Genomic DNA, 19,989 nt, shown 5'->3' with positions numbered 1-19,989 from the left:
AAAATAGTGCTTAAAAATGTACACATGAATAAAAATACATGTATTCTTTAAATATCCTTGTTATTCATTTCTAAATCGATTGCATTTTGGACAGAGTGAATGAAACCTTCATGATTTCTGCTTTTTATAATAGATTGAATAAGGTTTTAAAAGAAAGTAATCTGTTTTGGCAGTGTGATGCCTATAACTAATCAATAAAACTTATTGACTAATTTTAATCTGTATTGTTATCTCTTTTTGTTTACTTAGTCTGAGAGAAGTAGATGAAAACTATCCTATTATGGCACAGTGTGGTGACTCACACCTGTAATCTCAGCACTTTGGGAGGCCAAGGCAGGAGAATCGCTTGAGCCTAGGAGTTCAAGACCAGCCCGGGCAACACAGTGAGATCTGTCTCTGCAAAAATTTAAACAAAATTAGCCAGGCGTGGTGGCTCACACCTGTGGTCCTAGCTACTCTGGAGGCTGAGGTGGGAGAATTACCTGAGCTAGGGAGGTTGAGGCTGCAGTTACAGCCTGGGTGATTTAGCAAGATCCTGTCTCAAAAAAAAAAAATCGATGATGTAGCATGTATCAGGACTTCATTCCTTTTTTTGGGGTGAGTAATATTCTACCGTGTGGATATACTGTGTTTTGTTTATCCATTCATTAGTTGATAGGCATCTGGGTTGTTTATACTTTTTTTTTTTTTTGAGACAGAGACTTGCTCTGTTGCCCAGGCTGGAATGTAGTGGTGCAATCTCGGCTTGCTGCAACCTCCACCTCCTGGGTTCAAGCGATACTCCACCTTAGCCTCCCGAGTACCTGGGACTACAGACGCCCACCACCACACCTGGCTAACTTTTTTTGTATTTTTTAGTGGAGATGGGGTTTCACTATGTTGGCCAAGCTGGTCTCAAACTCCTGACCCCAGGTGATCCGCCTGCCTCAGCCTCCCAAAGTGCTGGGATTATAGGTGTGAGCCACGGTGCACGGCCTGTTTATATTTTTTAACTACTAAGTAATGCTTCTGTGAACATTAGTGTACAAGTTTTTGTGTGAACATGTTTTCATTTCCATTTCACATATACCCAGGGGTGGAATTTCTGGGCCATCTGATAACTCTATGCATAACTTGTTTTTTTTTTTTTTTTTGAGACAAGGTTCTCACTTTGTCACCTAGGCTGGAGTGCAGTGGCATAAACATGACTCATTGCAGCCTCGACCTCCTGTGCTCAAGTGCTTCTCCCACCTCAGCCTCCTGAGTAGCTGGGACTACAGGCGTGCACAACCATGCTCAGCTAATTTTTAAAAACTTTTCTGTAGAGATGTAGTCTCACCATGCTGCCCAGGCTGGTCTTGGACTCCTGGGCTCAAATGATCCTCCTGCCTTGGCCTCCCAAAGTGTATGTTTAACTTTTTGAGGAACTGCTAAACTGTTTTTTAAAGTGGCTGCACCATTTCACATTCTCATTAGCAGTTTATTAGGGTTCCAGATGTTTTCATATCCTTGATTTTCATTTTTTTGTTCTGTCTTGTTTTTCCAGATTTTTTATTATAGCCATCCTAGTGGGTGTGGAGTGGTATCTCGCTGTGGTTTTGATTTGCATTTTCATAATGATTAGTGATGTTGAACATTTTTTAATGTGCTTATTGACCATTTGTATATCATCATTGGAGAAATGTCTATTACAATTCTTTACCAATTTTTCAATTCAGACATTTGTTTTTTAGAAGAGGTCTTTAGTTCTTTTTTTTCAATATTGTTTTAGCTATTCTGTGTCCCTTGCATTTCCATATGCATTTTAGTATCAGCCTGTCAATTTCTACAATTTCTATAGCTGGGATTTTGACAAGAATTGCACTGAATATACAAATCAAGTTAGGGAATATTGCCATCATAACCAGATTAGTCTTCTAGTCTGTGAACACAAACTATCTTTCCATTATTAGATCTTCTTTAATTTTTTTAATAATGTTTTGCTGTTTTAAAGTGTATGAGTCTTGCTCTTTTTGTTTAATTTATTTCTAAGATTGTATTCTTCTTCTTTTTTTTTGAGACGTAGTCTTGCTCTGTTGCCAGGAGTGCAATGGCGCAATCTCGCCTTACTGCAATCTCCACCTCCTGGGTTCAAGTGATTCTCCTGCCTCAGCCTCCCAAGTAGCTGGGATTACAGACCTGTGCCACCACACCCAGCTAATTTTGTATTTTTAGTAGAGACAGGGTTTCACCATGTTGGTCAGGCTGGTCTTGAACTCCCAACCTCAGGTGATCCGCCCACCTCAGCCTCCCAAAATGCTGGAATTACAGGCATGAGCCACTGCGCCTGGCCGATTGTATTATTTTTAAAGCTATTGTAAATGTAATTGATTTTCATATGTTAAGCCAATCTTACATTTCTATGATAAATCTCATTTTGTCATATTGTATAATTCTTTTTATATGTTGCTGGATTCAATTTGCTAGTATCATATTGAGGAGTTTTGCATCTATATTCATAAGGAATTTTGATCTACAGTTTCATTTTTCAGTAATATCTTTGGTTTTGGTACTAGGATACTACTAACCTCATAGAATAAGGTAAGAAGGGTTTCTTCTTTCTTCTTTTCCCTCTCTCCGTCTCTCTCTCTTTTCTTTCCTTTCCTTTCCTTTCCTCTTTCTTTCTTTTTCTTTTTCTTTCTTTCTCTTTCTTTCTTTCTTTCTCTTTCTTTCTTTCTTTCTTTCTTTCTTTCTTTCTTTCTTCCTTCCTTCCTTCCTTCCTTCCTTCCTTCCTTCCTTTCTTTTTCCTTCCTTCCTTCCTTCCTTCCTTCCTCCCTCTCCTCTTCCTCCTCCTCCTCCTTCTTCTTGTCATGTTGCATAGGTGTCTTGCCATGTTGCATAGGCTGCTCTTGGGCTCCTGACCTCAAGCAATCCTCCTGCTTCAGCCTTCTAAAGCATTAGGATCACAGGTGTGAGCTATTGTCTAAATTCAAGGTTATTATTGATTCGTAAGGACTTATTCGTGCCATTTTGTTAATTGTTTTCCAGTTGTTTTGTAGATCCTTTGTTTTTTTTTTCCTTTCTTGTTGTTTACCTCTGTGCTTTGGTGTTTTTTTTCCTGTGGTGTTGAGCTTTGTTTCCTTTTTCTTTCTCATTTTTGTATCTGCTGTAATTTCTTTCTTTGTGGTTACCATGGGGTAACATAAAGAGTCTTATAATAGACTATTTTAAGCTGATAACAACCTAACTTTGGTTGTTTACAAATACTCTAGACATCCCCCCTTCCCGTTACTTTTGTTGCCTTAATTTATATCTTTATCTATTGTGTGTTCTTTAGTCACTAATTGTAGTTGTTCTTTTTGACCATTTTGAATTCAAACTTTCATACCAGAGAATTGAAAGATTTACATAGCACCATTATAGCATTAGGGCATTCTGAGTTTATGAATTTACCTCTACTGGTGAATTTTATATTTTCATGTGTTTTCATAATTGTAATTATCATCCTTTGTTTCCAGTTGTAGCACTTTCTTAAGCATTTCTTTTAAGTTCAGTCTACTTGTTATGAATTCCCTCTGCTTTTGCTTGTCTGGGAAATACTTAATTTTTCCTTCCTTTCAGAAGGGTAGTTTTGCTGTATATAATAATCTTGGTTGGTGGACTTCTTTTTATTTTTCTTTTTTTTTCTTAGGGTCTCACTCTGTCACCAGGCTGGAGTGCAGTGGTGAAATCTTGGCTCACTGCAACCTCTGCCTCCTGGGTTCAAGTGATTCTCCCACCTCAGCCTCCCAAGTAGCTGGGACTACAGGTGTGCACCACCACACTTGGCTAATTTTTGTATTTTTTGTAGAGATGGGGGTTTTATCATGTTGCCCAAGCTAGTCTCAAATTCCTGGCCTCAGCCTGCCTTGGCCTTCCAAAGTGCTGGGATTATAGGTGTCAGCCACTGCACCTGGCTGACAGTTTTTGTTTTTTTTCTTTGAGCACTTTGAAACATTATCTCCCGGCCTGCAAGGTTTCTGCTGAGAAGTCTGCTGATAGTCTAATGAGATGCTTTTCTCTCACAGCTTTTAGAATTTCCTCTTTGTGACTTTTTTTTTTAGTTTAGAAGCAGAGGTTTAATAGGCAAAAGAAAGAGAAAGGAGAACAGCTTTCTCTCTACTGAAAGAGAGGGGCTTCCAAGAAGAAAAGGCCAGCCAGTGGCAGAATTCACTGAATTTTGTAGGCAGGCTTGAAGGGGCAGTGTCTGATTTATGTAGGGCTCACAGATTAATTCCCTGAACTGTGAAACTTCCCGCACATTGCATACACGAGGAGGATAGGAGACATGGTGGTTGCTTACAGGAAAGGAAGAAATTATGATAGGAAAGTTGGAGATCCTGTGGCTGACACACCATTGGTTGGTCAGAGGCTGGGGTCAGTCCAGAAGTCTTCGGATAACACCAGCGGGTAGCCCCAGCCAGAAATCCTTAGTTGCTCCAGGACCTCTTCCAGCCCCACGTGACGGCTATGTCCTCCATGAAATGAAGCTGGTTCAAACATGGCCAATATGCCCAGCAACTTGTGGGTACTGGGGGATTCTCCATGTTCTCCTCAGCAAGCCTCACATCCAAGTCTGTAAGAATGGCAGCCATGCTAATTGTATTCTTAAATGGCTGAAGGATGCCTGTTGTTGATTTGATTTGGTTTAAAATGGAGGCTGAGAGCCCTAAAATGAAAGGACAGAGTTGGAGTTCTGTCCTCTTCTCACCGTTTTGATGAATGTTGTACTTTAGGATCCTGGATAATTCCCCCATTATGAAGCAGCTTTGTCATCTGGGGTAAATACCCAGGGTTCATCTTCTCATGCCAAGAAAATTTGGGACAGAGACATACACGAGGAGTTTAGGAGCAGAGGTTTAATAGGAAGAAGAAAGAGAAAGGAGAACAACTTTCTCTCTAGTGAGAGAGAGGGACTTCTGAGAGGAAAAGGTCCCTCTTTGTGACTTTTGACAGTTTGATTATAATGTGCCTTGGAGAGGATCTTTTTGGGCTGAATCTTACTGGTGTCTTTCAGCTTCCTGGTTCTGGATATCCGTATCTCTTCTAAGACTTGGGAAGTTTTTAGCTATTATTTTGTTAAATAGGTTTTCTGTGCCTTAATCTTTTCTCCTTCTGACACCTCTGTAATGTGAATATTTATATGCTCAATGGTGTCCTATAACTCCCGTAGGGTTTCTTATTCTTTTTATTAGTTCTTTTTTTTTTCCCTCTCTCTCACTGGGTTGTTTTAAGAGACCTGTTTTCAAGTTCAGAAATTCTTATTTTCTGCCTGATCTAGTCTGTTGTTGAAGCTCTCAACTGTATTTTTTATTTCATGTATTGAGTTCTTCAGGTCCATGATTTGTTTTTTTTTTCTTTTTTTCTTTTCTTTTTTATGATAACTCTCCCTTTGTTGAATTTCTTATTCAGATCATGAATTGCTTTCCTGATTTTATTGAGTTGTCTGTATATTATTGTATCTCACTGATATTCCTGAAGATCATTATTTCGAATTCCTTTTTGGGTATTTTGTAAATATCCATTTCTTTAAGGTCTGTTACTGGAAACTTATATTGTTCTTTTGGGTTTTTTATGTTTTTTGTGTTCCTATGTTGATATCTGTGCATCTAGTGGAACAGTTGCTTTTTCCAATTCTCTAGACTTAACTTTTATAGGGAGAGGCTTTCCTGTAGATGGGTTCTAGATTGATTGGGCACTGTGTTAGCTTTGGCTCTGGGTGGACTCAATACTGTGGTCTCTGTGTGTGTTTTTTTTTTTTTTCAGCTATAATCTCACCAGTAATGTCTCTGATTGCCTCAGTGGTCTAAACTGCAGAAGTTTGTGATGGCAGTGGCATGGTTTTGCTGGAGGGTGGGGAGTCTGGGCAGGTTTTAGGTCAGGCATGTTTGGGCATGGTGGGCCAGCAGACTATATGGTGGGCTTTCTAGTGGGGGCTTTTCATGCTGCCAGCCTTGCTGTCAAGCTGGGCACATACAGGTACAGCAGTCTAACCAGCTATGCAGTGGGCTCTCTGGGAAGGTAGGACCACTGCTATACTGGCTGTACAGCTGGGCATGAGTGCATGCTAGTGTGGCAGGCTGGTTGGTCTCTCTGTGAAGTTGGGCTGCTGCTTTGCTGGCTGTCAGGCTTCGCATGGGTGTGTGCAGGCACAGCAGGTTTGCCAGCTGTGCAGCACAACTCTGTGTAAGTGTGACAGGCTGGCTGCCTGATCAGTGGCATTCCTACTATATGGGTTCACCTGTTCCCTGGGATTCGGGTGGCAAGGAGTGCTCTGTGGGTTTGACCACCAGAGTCTCCATCATTCCATTGGTTCTAGGTTCCGTGCAGTTGGGGTTGTGGTGTCACAGTCACTTATGTGAACATGTTGGAATGATAACAGGGTCTCATGGATGGAGAAAGGCAGTGGCCACTAGCCCCTAGGGCAGGATGCACTCTAGCGGTGTGTCCAGCTTGAAGATGGTACCATGTCAGAGCAGCTCAGGTTGTGGGGATAGGTGGTGCACAACTTGGGCTCTTCCTCCAGGGCAATGCAGCCACAGAAACTTCCAGAACTCCCCAAACTGAATTCAGGGCCTGTGAGGACTGAGAGACTCTTTTCTAGCAAGAACTGCTGGTGTCTGTAGTGGCTATGAGGACCACTAGGGATCTCCAACTTACCTTCTCCCTGTAAGAAAAAGTACCCCCTGACTCCTAGCCAATCCTGGTGGGAAAGACAGTGCTACAGATGCAGGGTGTGCCACTCCTCTCTCTATGATGCTATCCTGGGCTTCCATGCTCCATGGGGTTTTCCTATCCTTAGGTGCTCTCCAACATACTTCCTTAGTCACTCCAGTTGTTTATTCATTGTTTTGGTCCCTTTTTGTCAGGGAGAAAAAGTGCCAGGCAACTCTAGCTAACCATCTTGCTGACATCAGTGGTATAATGACCATATCTTCTTGATGGATTGATTCTTTTATTGTTTTAAAATGTCCTTCTTTGCCCCTAGTAACAATTTTTGTCTTAAAGTTTGTTTTGTGTAATGTGAGTATAGCCACTCCAGTTTTCTTTAGATTATCGTTTGTTCTATTTGTGTCTCTGAATTCAAAATATGTCTCTTGTAAATTACATATAGATAGATCATATTTTTATCCATTCTGATGATCTCTGTGTTTTGATTGGCATGTTTAATCCATTTACATATAATGTAATTGATAAAACACTATTTACATCTGCCTCTTTGCCATTACTTCTTTCTTTCTTTTTTTTTTTTGAGATGGAGTCTCACTCTGTCGCCCAGGCTGGAGAGCAATGGCAAAATCTCGGCTCACTGTGACCTCTGCCTCCCAGGTTCAAGTAATTCTCCTGTCTCAGCCTCCCGAGTACCTGGGATTGCAGGCACCTGCCATCATGCCTGGCTAATTTTTATATTTTTCAACAGAGTTTCACCATGTTGGCCAGGCTGGTCTTGGCCATTATTTCTTTGTATATTCTTTCTGTCTGTTTCTCTTCCTTCTTCTCAGATTCCCAGTATGCATGTGTTGATATGCTTGATGATTTCCCTTATGTCCCTGAGGCTTGTTTAGTTTTATTCATTGCCTTTTCTTTCTGTTCCTCAGACTGAATAACCTCAGTTGAACTATCTTCAAGTTTGCTGATTCCGTCTTCTGTATGCTCATATGTGCTGTTTAACCTCTTTAGTGAAATTTTCAATTCAGTTGTATTTTCTTTCTTTCTTTTTGAGACGGAGTCTTGCTCTGTCATCCAGGTTGGAGTGCAGTGGTATGATCTTGGCTCACTGCAACCTCTGCCTCCCAGGTTCAAGTTATTCTCCTGCCTCAGTCATCCAAGTAGCTGGAACTACAGGCACTGCCACCACTGTCAGCTAATTTTTGTATTTTTAGTAGAGATGGGGTTTCACCATGTTGGCCAGGCTGGTCTTGAACTAGCCTCAGGTGATCTGCCCGCCTTGGCATCCCAAAGTGCTGGGATTACAGGTGTGAGCCACCACACCTGGTCCAGTTGTATTTTCTTAACCTTAGGATTTCTGGTTGTTCCATTTTATAATTTCTATCAATTTATTCATATTGTCTATACAGTGAGATATTATTCTCATATTTTCCTTTAGTTCTTTACCCATGGATTTTTTTTTTTGAACATATCTAAAATAGTGATTTTAATGTCTTTGTCTAGTAAGTCCAACATCTGGCTTCCACAAAGGTAGTTTCTATTACCTGCTTTTTTCTTGTATGTAGGTTTTCTTTCTTTTTGCATATTTTAAAATTTTAATTGAAACAGAACACCGTATAATATTAGGTGTCATCTCTGGGAATCAGATTCTTTCTTCCCCCTCCCCACTCCATGTTTTGCTGTCCTTGCTGTTTGTTGTTATTATTGTTTTCTTTTGATAGTGACTTTTTTGAGGTAATTCTATAATGTCTTTATTCATCATGTGTGGTCACTGATGTCTCTGCTCAGTTAACTTAGACATCAGCTAATGATTACACAGAGATTTCCTCAAATGACTAGAACAAATAAGTCTCCCATTCTGTGCTAAGAGGCTCTGTATGCATATTGAGGCATGCCTTTAACACTCAGCCAGGGATGACAACTCTTGCTTAGTGTTCACTTACTGTTTGTGTAGGGCCTCAAGGTCAGCCAGAGGTGATAGCCTAGGGCTTTCTCAGACCTTTCCTGAGCATACCCACAGCCCTGTACATGCACATGTTTTTCTAGACTACTGTGAGTATGTTGGAGTTTTAAAAAAATCCCCATGGATATCTCATTTCTCAGATTTACCCTTTAAACATTTTGGTTGGAATATTGTTTGTCCCAGCTGTTAGCCACGACCCAGGCAGCCACCATATTAAATAGTCACTGCTGTTTGTTTCTGACAAATTCTCCTGGAGAAGAGGCTGTTTACATTGGGCTAACCCTGATCTGGGTCAAATAAGATAAGTGTTGTGAATAGGGTCTTCCAGGGAATGACCAGACAGGTTAAGTAATGATAATTCTCTGGAAGCATGGCCTTGAATGAGCTCCAAGCTGGTTCTGCCTCCCACATAACCACCTTCCCTCCTGCACCCCACTTCCTGCCCAACCCCAGGGCGTCTGGCTGCCAGGCTGCTGGTTTCGTATTTTCAAGGCTACTGCTGATCTGAGGAGGGTCATGGAAATAGGCAAGTTAAAACTCCACAAAACTCCCTGTTTTTACCAAGTTTCAGCCAATTTTCTTGAATAAATGCTCCTGGATTGCTGTAAGCCTTTCATTAATTTTAGAGTCCTGAGAAAGTCGATTCTGAGAATTTTTGCCATTGTTTTAGTTGATTTTATGGAGGAGAGAAGGTTCCGAACTCCTTACTCCTCCATTAGTACTGATGTCACCCTGAATGCCTTTAAATTTTAGCACATGGTATCTCCTCTGTATGACCACAATTAATCAGTATTTCTCTCTTCCTCTTATTCAGAATAAGGGATAAACTAGGTATGATTTTACTTTCTCCTTCCCCAGGTCTCTGCTACTTTCCTTGCTGAAACTACTTGGGATTTTTGTTTCTTCTAGATTCTATCAATAAAACAACAATTATTTAGGCTTAGTTACACATTTTACCAATTTCTATGGATATAATAGTTTCTTGTATCCCATGTCTTTTTATTTGCTCAAGTACATTTTCTAGCATTAATTTCAGTGAGAGTTTATGGCCAAAGAAATATTCTAAGTCCTGCAGTCTGAACATGTTTTTATTTTGTCATAATACTTAAATAATTGATTGCATATAGAATTTAGGTTCAAAATTATTTTGTCTTAGAACATTGAAATTATTTCTACACTGTCTTCTTTTTAATATATTTTTGTAAATAATTTCAAACACAAGAAATAGCTATAGCAGTGTAAAGAACTCCTGTATATCCTTCATTCAGATTTGTCCCTCTTTGTCTTATTTCCCACAATTGTTTTCTTATTTTCTTTTTCAGTTTTTTCAACTTATCTTTTTATCTTTTTTCAATTAAATTTTTTTTTTCCTGAGTGATTTGAGAGTAAGTTGTAGACATCTTTCTCCTTTACAGCTAGATACTTTGGTGTGTATTTTCTAAGGACAAGAATATTCACTTATATATTTCAGTATGTATTTTCTAAGGACAAGAATATTCACTTATATATTTCAGTGTGTATTTTCTAAGCACAAGAATATTCACTTATATAATGTCACACCATATTCAAATGTTGCCAATTGCCCTATAATGAACTTTTTGTCCATTTTTTTTCTGGCCCTGAATGTATTTTCCATGTCTCTTTAATCTTTACTCTTTGTTATTCTGGATCAGTTCCTCATTGTTCTTTGTCTTTCATGACACTGATATTTTTGAAAAGTACAGGCCAACGTTTTCGCTGAATATCTCTCCATTACATTGTATTTTTATATCCATTGTTGGCCGGGCACGGTGGCTCACGCCTGTAATCCCAGCACTTTGGGAGGCCGAGGCGGACGGATCACGAGGTCAGGAGATCGAGACCATCTTGGATAACATGGTGAAACCCCGTTTCTACTAAAAATACAAAAAATTAGCCGGGCACGGAGGCGGGCGCCTGTAGTCCCAGCTACTCGGGAGGCTGAGGCAGGAGAATGGTGTGAACCCGGGAGGCGGAGGTTGCGGTGAGCCGAGATTGCGCCACTGCACTCCAGCCTGGGCAACAGAGCGAGACTCCGTCTCAAAAAAAAAAAAAAAAAAATCCATTGTTGCCAGTGAGAATGTGGAGGTAGAGGGGCTGAACAAGAATGTATTTAAGTCGGCATAACCCATCCTCACTCTTCAAAAGCCGTGGAGATAAACAATCTATTTTTGGAATATCCAGTACCTAAACTCCTGAAGGCCTGTTCAAGTTCAGAATCCTTGGAGATGCCATTTAATAGCTTGTTTTTGGGAATTTACTACTTTTCTCAAATGAGGAATGAGTTAGGAAAGAGATCTCTATGTGATTGGAGTTATCCAAACCAATCTCTTTCCAATTCCCACATTAAAATCTTACTTCTGAGAGGGTACATTGCCGTTTTCCAATCACACCTACAGGCTGTCAACAGCTGCTACTATAGTCACAATATATTAAAGACACCAATGGCCACAATATATCACCAGCTATCACTGTAAACCATGATAGAATAAAAAAGATTTAGAATTCAATGTCTTCACTTTTATGAAGAAGAGGCCTTGGGAGATGAAGGGCTGGTGAAGGCACATAACTTGTTAGTGCCACAGCCACATAACTTCTTAGGGTCACAGCCACATCTTGAATTAATATTCTGATTTATTATTTTAACGTGAAATGATCCATCAGTGCTAAGGAAATCACTGTATCCTTAGCAATGGCAAGAGTATAATGACCACATTAATTAATACTGAAAAAGTGGGGAGGGAGACATAGTTCATGTCTCCAGGACTAAGATATTATGATTCTGCCAGCCCAATTAAAAAGAGTGGGTGGATGATAAGCATGAAGTATCATTGGATGGACCTCTGTGAGGTCAGGAGGGAGACTGCATGGGGGTGTATGAGGTCAGGAGGGAGACTGCAATTAATTTATTATTCTAAGAGCATCTTAGCTGTTGGCACATTGAATTAAGAGGCCAGTAACAAAGATGTTCTTCCCAGTCAGCAGCCACAAATGTGAAAGATTAGTGGTCTTTAATTCAGAGGAAAGACTCTAGCCATATAAACATAGAGATTTATTACTCACCCAGTGATGACTGCTATGAAATCCGGGGTCAACATCCTTCACTACATCTGCTTTTGATCAGCTCTGCAGAGTTAGTATTTATGTCAAGAGTTCTTAGCCCCAAGCTAAGTGGGGGTAGGGTATGGGGTGGAGACAGTGGATAGACAGAGGAAAAGGGCTCAGAGAATTCAGAGATCAGAAGCTTAACACTCAAATACAGGGCTCCATCAATATCTGCCCAGGGGTTTTTCTGATTACACATTTACCAGCCTAATATATGAGTTGAAAAGGGTGATGTGTTTTAATGTCTGTGAAATAAGTCTAGGTATTAAATAAGGCAGAGTATTGCTTTACAGTTGTAGGAAAAAAATTCTGTGCTTTAATGGAAAATGATGCCACATCTATAACATATCCTTCTGGGGTATCAGGTTCTATACTATTCATTGTCTTTGAGCTATTTTGCAGCCCTTTCCAATTTGTAGGTAACTGATAATTATATAAATTATATACTGTCTGATAGTGATAACTGACTTTGTTTCCATTTGCAGTTCATCTCAACCTTCCTTTACTGCATATAATTTGTGCTTGTTTGATTTTTTCCTTTGGACCGGCGAAAACATCTGTCTGGTTCCCTCATCATATGAGTCAAATAAAATCTTTAACGTGTTCATTTTTATATCAGTGTAAGAGTATGATATTACCTTTTCCTGAACATTATCTTTTAGCAAAAATCCTTCCAAATCCTGATTGTTTGTGGAAAGATTCAGCCACTTGTTTTTCCTGTCTTTCCAAGATTTGGTTACCCAGATCAATTTTCTGGAGACTTTTAAACTAGAACTTTTAAATATCAGTCATTTAAAACAAAACACAGCTGAAATTCTTTCTAATGCCATTTTCTGAATTGTTGGGTTAATTAATTGGAAATCACAGGACTGTGTATCTAAGATAACTTCCTGTTTTACAAATTCTGCATCAAGGGTCTGATAGAAGTTCAGGGCTGGCAGTGAGACAGGAAAAGCCAGGAAAGAGAAAGTGGAGAAGGTGCTTTTAAATGCTCAGTGCTAGCATTTCACAGAAGGAAGGGCTCATGATCATGCTTAATGGAAGACTCAGACCTGGAACCCACTTCTTCAGGGACTTCCCAGTCCCATCCTGCTTCTCACAAAAGGAGGAGAGATGGAAGCTTTTACTTTTATGACACAATTGTCCTCATCCACAGACAAGATCCCCAAACTGTACAGTGCAATGCCTGTATTTCTGATGGTCTCAGGGGAAGATGGGGGGCCTGTAAGTGGCTGAGAGATGAAAGCACAAGTTCCCCTCCACCTGCCTTCCATGTCCCTCATCCTGAGCTGAAGGTGGAGCAGGTGGAACCACAGCTGCTGAGAAGGACTATATTGTCTCTTTATCCCTAGCTGTTTTTCTCATGAGCTGGACGGCCCATGATTTTGAATGACCCTGGATGAGTCACATAAATTCCAAGTCTCTCATTTGTAAGATGCGAGGGGTGCAGATGATCTTTAAGGCTTCTTTCTACTCCAACATGGCAAGAATCCACGGTCAAGCCTTTTGGTCTGTTGAAGTGTGAAGTAAGCTGCTAATCATTGTGGCTTTCCTGTTGGTTGAATTGGTTCAGTTTGGTCATTTACAAAGGAAAAGAAGGCACTTCTCAGTTTGATGTATTTGTATATGTGAGCTCCTTGGATCCAAAGTAGAGTTTGCCTGGGACATTCCTTGGGATTCTTTCCCCCTTTGGATGGATTGCCAATTCCACATCATTTGATTACATTTCTGCCTCCAGAAAAGCCTTCATCATGGAATGTTAGGCACTGATGAAGAAATTTTGGTCAAACCTAGAACATTCAGACTTAAGAATTTTGTCAAAGATTGTTGAAACTTATTTCTTCCCCAGTGCTCTTAAAGGTCATAAGATCATTATGATTATTAATTATGGGCCTTTAGAAGTACCAGTAGAAGTTAACTTGACATTCAATGTCTGTTTGGTTTTGTTCCAAAATAGAATTCAAGCAAAATACAATAATTAAACAAATTTCCTATATATAAAATTTTCATCCCTCAACCAATGGACACAATGACAGCTAAGACTTAGTAATTCCATGCCTTTGAGTACAGCTTTTTACTTTCAAAGCATTTTGCATCTATTACCTTATTGAGTTTTAAAACAATGTTGGCAGCTGTTTTCAGTTTTAGATGAAGCTCCAAGAGGTTAACTGACTTAGTCAGGGCCCCACATCTGTTAATGAAAAAGTCAGAGCTAAAACCCACTCTCCTGACCCTTCATCTTTTCCTCTTATATGGCACCATCTTACTTCCATTAGTTAGGAAAGAAGTTTCTCTTTAATCATGAAACTCTTTCCCTTCTGAAGGACAGTAAAGGTATATAATTTCTGAAAAAAAAAAAAAAAAAAAAAAAAGAACAAGATATAGATGATTTGTAATTTATTACTTGGATCAACTTCCATTTTAGAAAAGACAGAAACAAAAAATATAGTTAATATTTACATTTTTTATAATGAAAAGTATTTACATCATAGAGAAGTATAAAATGGCATATAAAACTCTAGGACAACAGAAACAGCAAGGACTACAAGTTCAGCAAAAAATTATCTGTCCATTTTTTTTCCTTGTAAGTTGAAGTGTGTCAGGCTAACTGTTGTCTAACCATTTTGCTAATTTAGCCAGTTCCTGCTTCATCTTTTTCATTTGATGGCTTTTTCAAAAGGGCCTTTATTTAGTGCAATTAGTAATTGATCTTCCCACCTCACTCTTTTGGGTTCACCTTTGATCTTTAGGATACCTATTACATTACTGTGGTTCAAGTCATTGGCCCCTGTGGTTCCCAGTGGGTAGGACCTCTTACTTAAAAGAGCAGTTGTGTTCATTTGCTAAAATCCTCCACATCTGGGCAGTAGCAAAGCTACATTTCAAAGAATAGGCTATTTTGTTCAGCTAAGTCTTTCCATACAGAATATTTGTGTTGCATTCAAAGTCTAGCCCTGTATTTTATAGGACCAAGGCCCAGAAAGGCTGTCATTGCACCAGTGACAGAACTGGAACCAGAACCTAGGTCTTCTGTCTCCCCATGCAGGGACCTCACCCTGGTGTCACACTGTCCAGGATGGATGTGTTCAGGTCAGGGAGAAAGGTCTCTTCTGAACTGAGACCACACTGCCTGTCTCTGTGTGTGCTGACTCACTGGTGAGCAGGGCCTGGGTCAACAAATATTTCTAGAATTCCAGGTTGAAGTCTACCTGGAGGTGGAGAAGTAGGAAGCAAGAAGTTTCAAACAGATGTGGCTATGGGCTAGCTGGATAGTCTGTCCCCCACTGCCAAAACACTTGAGGAGCCATTTGTGAAGCTGTCTGCTCAGTAGATTCTTAGCAAACCCTGGCCACTTGGGCTGTTTTTCTTGCTATTCACTCTCAGCCTGGAAGTTAGCAAAATGGAGAGAAGATGCCACTGTCAAGGGAAATATCTGTCTTTGATGTGGTATATTCAGGCATTGGCAAACCAAATCACAGGCAATTAAAAATTAAAGTCAGAAACAGAAAGGACAGAGTAGTTCAGCAGAGAAACAAGTTTTGTTGAAATAGCACCTGTTAATGGGAAGAAAACCATATAGGTAGCATTTAAGAGGACCAAATTTTGAGGTCAATATCTGTCTATCAGAGAGCTTACAGCTTAATTTAAGCACAGCACTTTCCTATGTCTACGTACACGAATAGCTAACATACTTTCAAGATATCCAAGGTGATTAAAAAAAGAGTGCACCAGAAAAAAAAAATCCAACATTAAGAATGATAACAGAATCACGGTGATAATTATCACAATAAAAGTAGAGACAGAACTTGAAACACCAAAGTATGTCAAAAAGTATTTACATATATGAAGTTAGAAACAGCACAACATATATAAAGTGGGTGCGAAGATTTGAACATTTCTGAATTATCTGAAGACTATGAGAAGGAAGAGAAACTCTGTTCTATAATTAAGCTAATTATGGAGATAAAATACTGTACATTTAAATATTGTACACCAAATAAGAAAAAAAGTTTAAACAAAAGAGCTAAAGTATCAAATGTATAAAATCCAATTGCTTTAATAAACAGGCAAGATCATCCTGGGCTGCCGTGGAAGTTTGCAATGTTCAGTTGGGCAGAAAGGAAGTATTAAGAAGAAGGGAACCAGGCACCTCTCCTTAGTATTCTTTTCCCAGCAAAATGCTATTTTTACTAAATTGCTGAAATATGATATGAGATTCTATACTCTTTCTTATAAAGAAAGCTCTCAAAATTATAGACTAATTAAAATTCCTTGGAACCCCCTTTTTAGATTATCAACCAAAGAGGCCACGGGATGATTTTGTGCTTGGTGGAGTCTGGCGTAACAGACTAAAGTAGTTATGGATTGTTGGAGAAAAACTGTGGTTGAAGGCACAGGTATTCTGCACAGGAGGGGTCCCTTTGGTCAGCACCAAGAGGCTGCATGTGTGGCCAGGGCCATGGGAGGCCCACAGAGACCACTATGCTCTGGGATTACTACCACCCAATGGAATGCCGCTCTGGGGTCGCCAGGTTCTGCAGAAGACTTCTCCCTCACACTATGGTCAGCAGCCTGGTGTGGACAGGCTGGGGGCTGTGGGCACTAACGATCAACACCACGCGTATTTGAAGAACCCTATGTGAGTGCCTCAAGACCCGGAAGGACACCTACACAAGTGGCTATTTCAGAAAACAGCTGGAGAAATCAGACTTCCTTGAGGGCTCCTCTCCAAGTGGGGAGGGACATCTTTGGTTGATATTAAGTTAATATTTCGATAGGAAGACTGGAGGCTGTGTCTCAATATAGAAGCGGCCAGTTCCCGTGAGTTTGTGTGCCAGTTAACAGCATATTTTCTTGCCAATTAATATAGTAGGACATTGCTCTGTTCTGTCTCTACCCCTGCTGGGTGACAGCTCATGTGACACCTGTTTTAACATGGTCCCTGCACAACCATATTCCCAGAGACATCACTCCATTCTATATGAACCCTGCAGTAACACCACAGAAAACACAGGTGCTGATTTTCTCTTCAACACAATCTATAAACTCTTTTGGCAACAGAACCACTTAGAGATTGACATTTTTACACTGATCATTCCAGAGCGTATACACTGAACTCAAATGGCTTCGGTGATGGAAACTCTGTAGACCCCTGATCATTCATGGGAAATATTGGTGGGGGATCTTCTCTCAGGGTCTTGGATGGCCATGGAACTGGCTTGCTTACTTTTGGCTAAACCATAAACTGAAGAATTGGTTAAGAAAAAGATGAGTTATTCTATATTCTGCCATAAACACCAGGCACTCCGTTTCTCTGGGTGTCTCATCGCTTATTGGGGATCTAATCCCAGATTCCACCAAGCCATGCACTGAAGGGAAGCCAAATGGATTCCCTCTCTGAAAGGAAAGAGCATTTCTGGAAGCACTTGCTGGTCTTCTCAGCATGGGGGAATTGTAGCCCTTCTTTGTTCACTGTAACTTTCTGCCCGGGTTTGGTGGGGAAAGGGTGAGTATCAACTCAAGCCTGAGCCAGAACATCTCTCTAAATCAACAAAATCCAGTAGGCCTAAAGAAAAGTGTGTTTGACTTACTGAAATCAACAGAAAAGTTACTGAATTATAGAAGCACAAAGTAGGACACCTGGTCTTCCCCTTTGGTTTTAAAGACCGGGAAGCGGAGTCCATCCCTTTGCATTGTAGTTGGCTGCTGCCCTCTCCTGAGCTGAGTGTGTCACAGGCCTGTGCTGAGGAGTTTGCTGTGACATGTAAGACCTGAAACCAACAGGAAACCCTAGGCACTTTGCTTATGACCATGAAGCCAAAAAACAAAAAAACCCAAAACAGTTCTTTACCCGTAGGACCTAATAACAGTGTTTTATGAGACTTAGAACATAAACTAAAACTAAAAAGTTTAAAAATGTACATTTTTTCCTCTGAAAGGGAACCTACTAAGATATATCTGTCAAAGAATCTATTTAAATGAAAGGCACCAGGAGTGTTTGACAGGAAAACAAAACTGTCACACAGGTTGACAATATTGTCGATGTTTTCTCCCTGGGTGTCGTTTTGCAGAGGTGAGCTGTGGTAGTGATCAGTGGGCTGCACTGAAAGAAGTGTCGGGAGGCCTTGGGGGCAGAAGGAACGGGCAGGGACATCAGAATGGAGACAAAAAGAGATGGAGACAGGAACAAGGGAGGGAGCCAAGGGGTCTGGGCGTGAGGAGCCGATAAGAGAGTATTGAAAAATAAAGAAAACAGAGAACAAGGGAGGAGGATGCAAGAGAAAGGGGTGGGGAATCGTCAGGGGACACCACAAGGAAATGGGACTGTGCTAGGGAGAGCTATGGCCAAAGGAACTATCAGAGCTAAAGGACTGGGGTCAGATTCCTTGAGGGGTCAGAGTTTGCTCTGGAGCTTTGGAGGCCATTTGGTAACACGCCAAAGAGCAGCAAGAAGGTAGAAGACTCTGAAGCTCTCCTACCATCTGCTTGGTACCATGAGGAGATGTGAGCCAGGGGCTCCGTAAGGATGTGAACATGGCACACACAGAGACGGTGACTGACCTGTCAGCCCAGGAAAGGCCCTGGGTTTGGGGAAATGACTTCTTTTTGGTAAGAGGCATGAGGGTGGACAGGGGGCTCTGGCAAGGGTCAGGTTGGGCATGTATGTGGTTGGGAAACCTTAGGTGAGGAGCCGGGAAGGCCTCACATTGGGGGCTTAGCACCAGATGGCCTCACCAGGGGCGCTTCTGTCCCAAAGGAGAGTTCAGGGGAAACAACTTTTTAAAAGTCATAGGAAATGTACAACAGTTAGCAAAATGAAGACCCTTGCCTTTACATTGAAACAGAAATGACTAAAAAAACTTCAGCAAACTGTATGCAGATAAATGTTTTCTTCTTCCATACAAAATACCCACTGCCTGCAGTATGGACAGGTCCTTAACAAAAATAACTACCGCAAGAAAAAAAGTAATGAGTTCGTGCTTTCATCATCTAGGGATTACTCTGGAAAATCTTTTTTTCCTAGTGCCTAATCCGTGGAACCAGTCGGTCAACTGTGACCGTCATTATGCAATTCTGAAAATTAGGTTCTGCCTTACTTTCGTGTATATATATATATATATATATATTTTTTTTTTTTTTAGACAGAGTCTCGCTCTGTTGCCCAGGCTAGAGTACAGTGGTGCAATCTTGGCTCACTGCAACCTCCGGCTCCTGTGTTCAAGCAATTCTTCTGCCTCAGCCTCCTGAGTAGCTGGGACTCCAGGCGCCCACCACCACACTTGGCTAATTTTTTGTACTTTTAGTAGAGACGGCGTTTCACCATGTTGGCCAGGCTGGTTTCGAACTCCTGACCTGAAGTGATCCGCCCGTCTTGGCCTCCCAAAGTGCTGGGATTACAGGGGTGAGCCACTGCACCCAGCTGACTTACTTTTAAAAGTACGAAACCCTCCATTAACCGAACTGAAGTTTGCCACAAGACACAATGAAATAGAACTTTTTCTACTGATATACTGAGGTAATGACGTTTAAACTTAAGACGTCAGATTGATCACATGGGGAGTCTGCCCAGAGTGTCTCCAAGGGCACAGGTGGGCAGGAGAAAGAAGGAGGGAGGTGGGGGCAGGACCAGGATGGAGGAAACATCACAGGCTGGAGCCCTCTGAAGAGAAAAACCTCATTTAACCAGCAATATGGGGAACTGGAATTTTAAAGCAAAAATAATTTGTTTTAAGTTGCTGACTTTTCTAGGAGAAAGGGAAAAAAATCCCTTATGAACATTGATTGACTTCAGTTTGAAAAAGCAACTTCCTAGATCTATCCTCATGTCTTTCCCCAAGCTGGCCACCACTTCCACATCTTCATTACTCAGTGTCCATAATGTTTATCAGTAAGGCCTTCTTCATGCCTCCGAGGAGGGCCTCTTTGAACCTAATTGCACCAGAAATTTTAATGAACCATTCCTCAAGTGATTCCATTTAATTGAGGTTTGTCTATGAAAAGCAAGGTTATTTTTTGTTTTTTGTTTTTCTGAATAGCAAACACTAGCAATCGCATTGTCTAGCCTTTGCATGGCTCTTTACCGTGTTCCAAGTGCTTCCACAGAGATAGCCCTCACATCACCTGGGAGGTAGGCAGTGCCTGCCCCAGGTCACACATGAGGGACTGAAGGCTCAGAGCACGGGCGGCACTTGCCTATGATCACTCTGCTAGCACGCTGTGGCCGGAGCAAGCACTCG

At 40.9% G+C, this 19,989-nt stretch overlaps 1 long non-coding RNA gene across 1 annotated transcript in view; it reads left to right on the top strand.

Annotated features, from left to right (window-relative positions):
- LOC134736341 (uncharacterized) overlaps nucleotides 1-17,170 on the top strand; it is a 50,724-nt gene extending 33,554 nt beyond the window's left edge. Inside the window, exon 4 of the long non-coding RNA XR_010120296.1 lies at nucleotides 16,043-17,170. This is a non-coding gene — a long non-coding RNA (uncharacterized lncRNA). The remainder of the gene's footprint in view (nucleotides 1-16,042) is intronic.
- The last annotated feature ends 2,819 nt before the right edge of the window (nucleotides 17,171-19,989 follow it).

The sequence above is a fragment of the Symphalangus syndactylus genome, chromosome 4, assembly GCF_028878055.3.
Source record: "Symphalangus syndactylus isolate Jambi chromosome 4, NHGRI_mSymSyn1-v2.1_pri, whole genome shotgun sequence".
Taxonomy (NCBI): domain Eukaryota; kingdom Metazoa; phylum Chordata; class Mammalia; order Primates; family Hylobatidae; genus Symphalangus; species Symphalangus syndactylus.
This window is presented reverse-complemented; position numbering and strand designations above follow the sequence as displayed.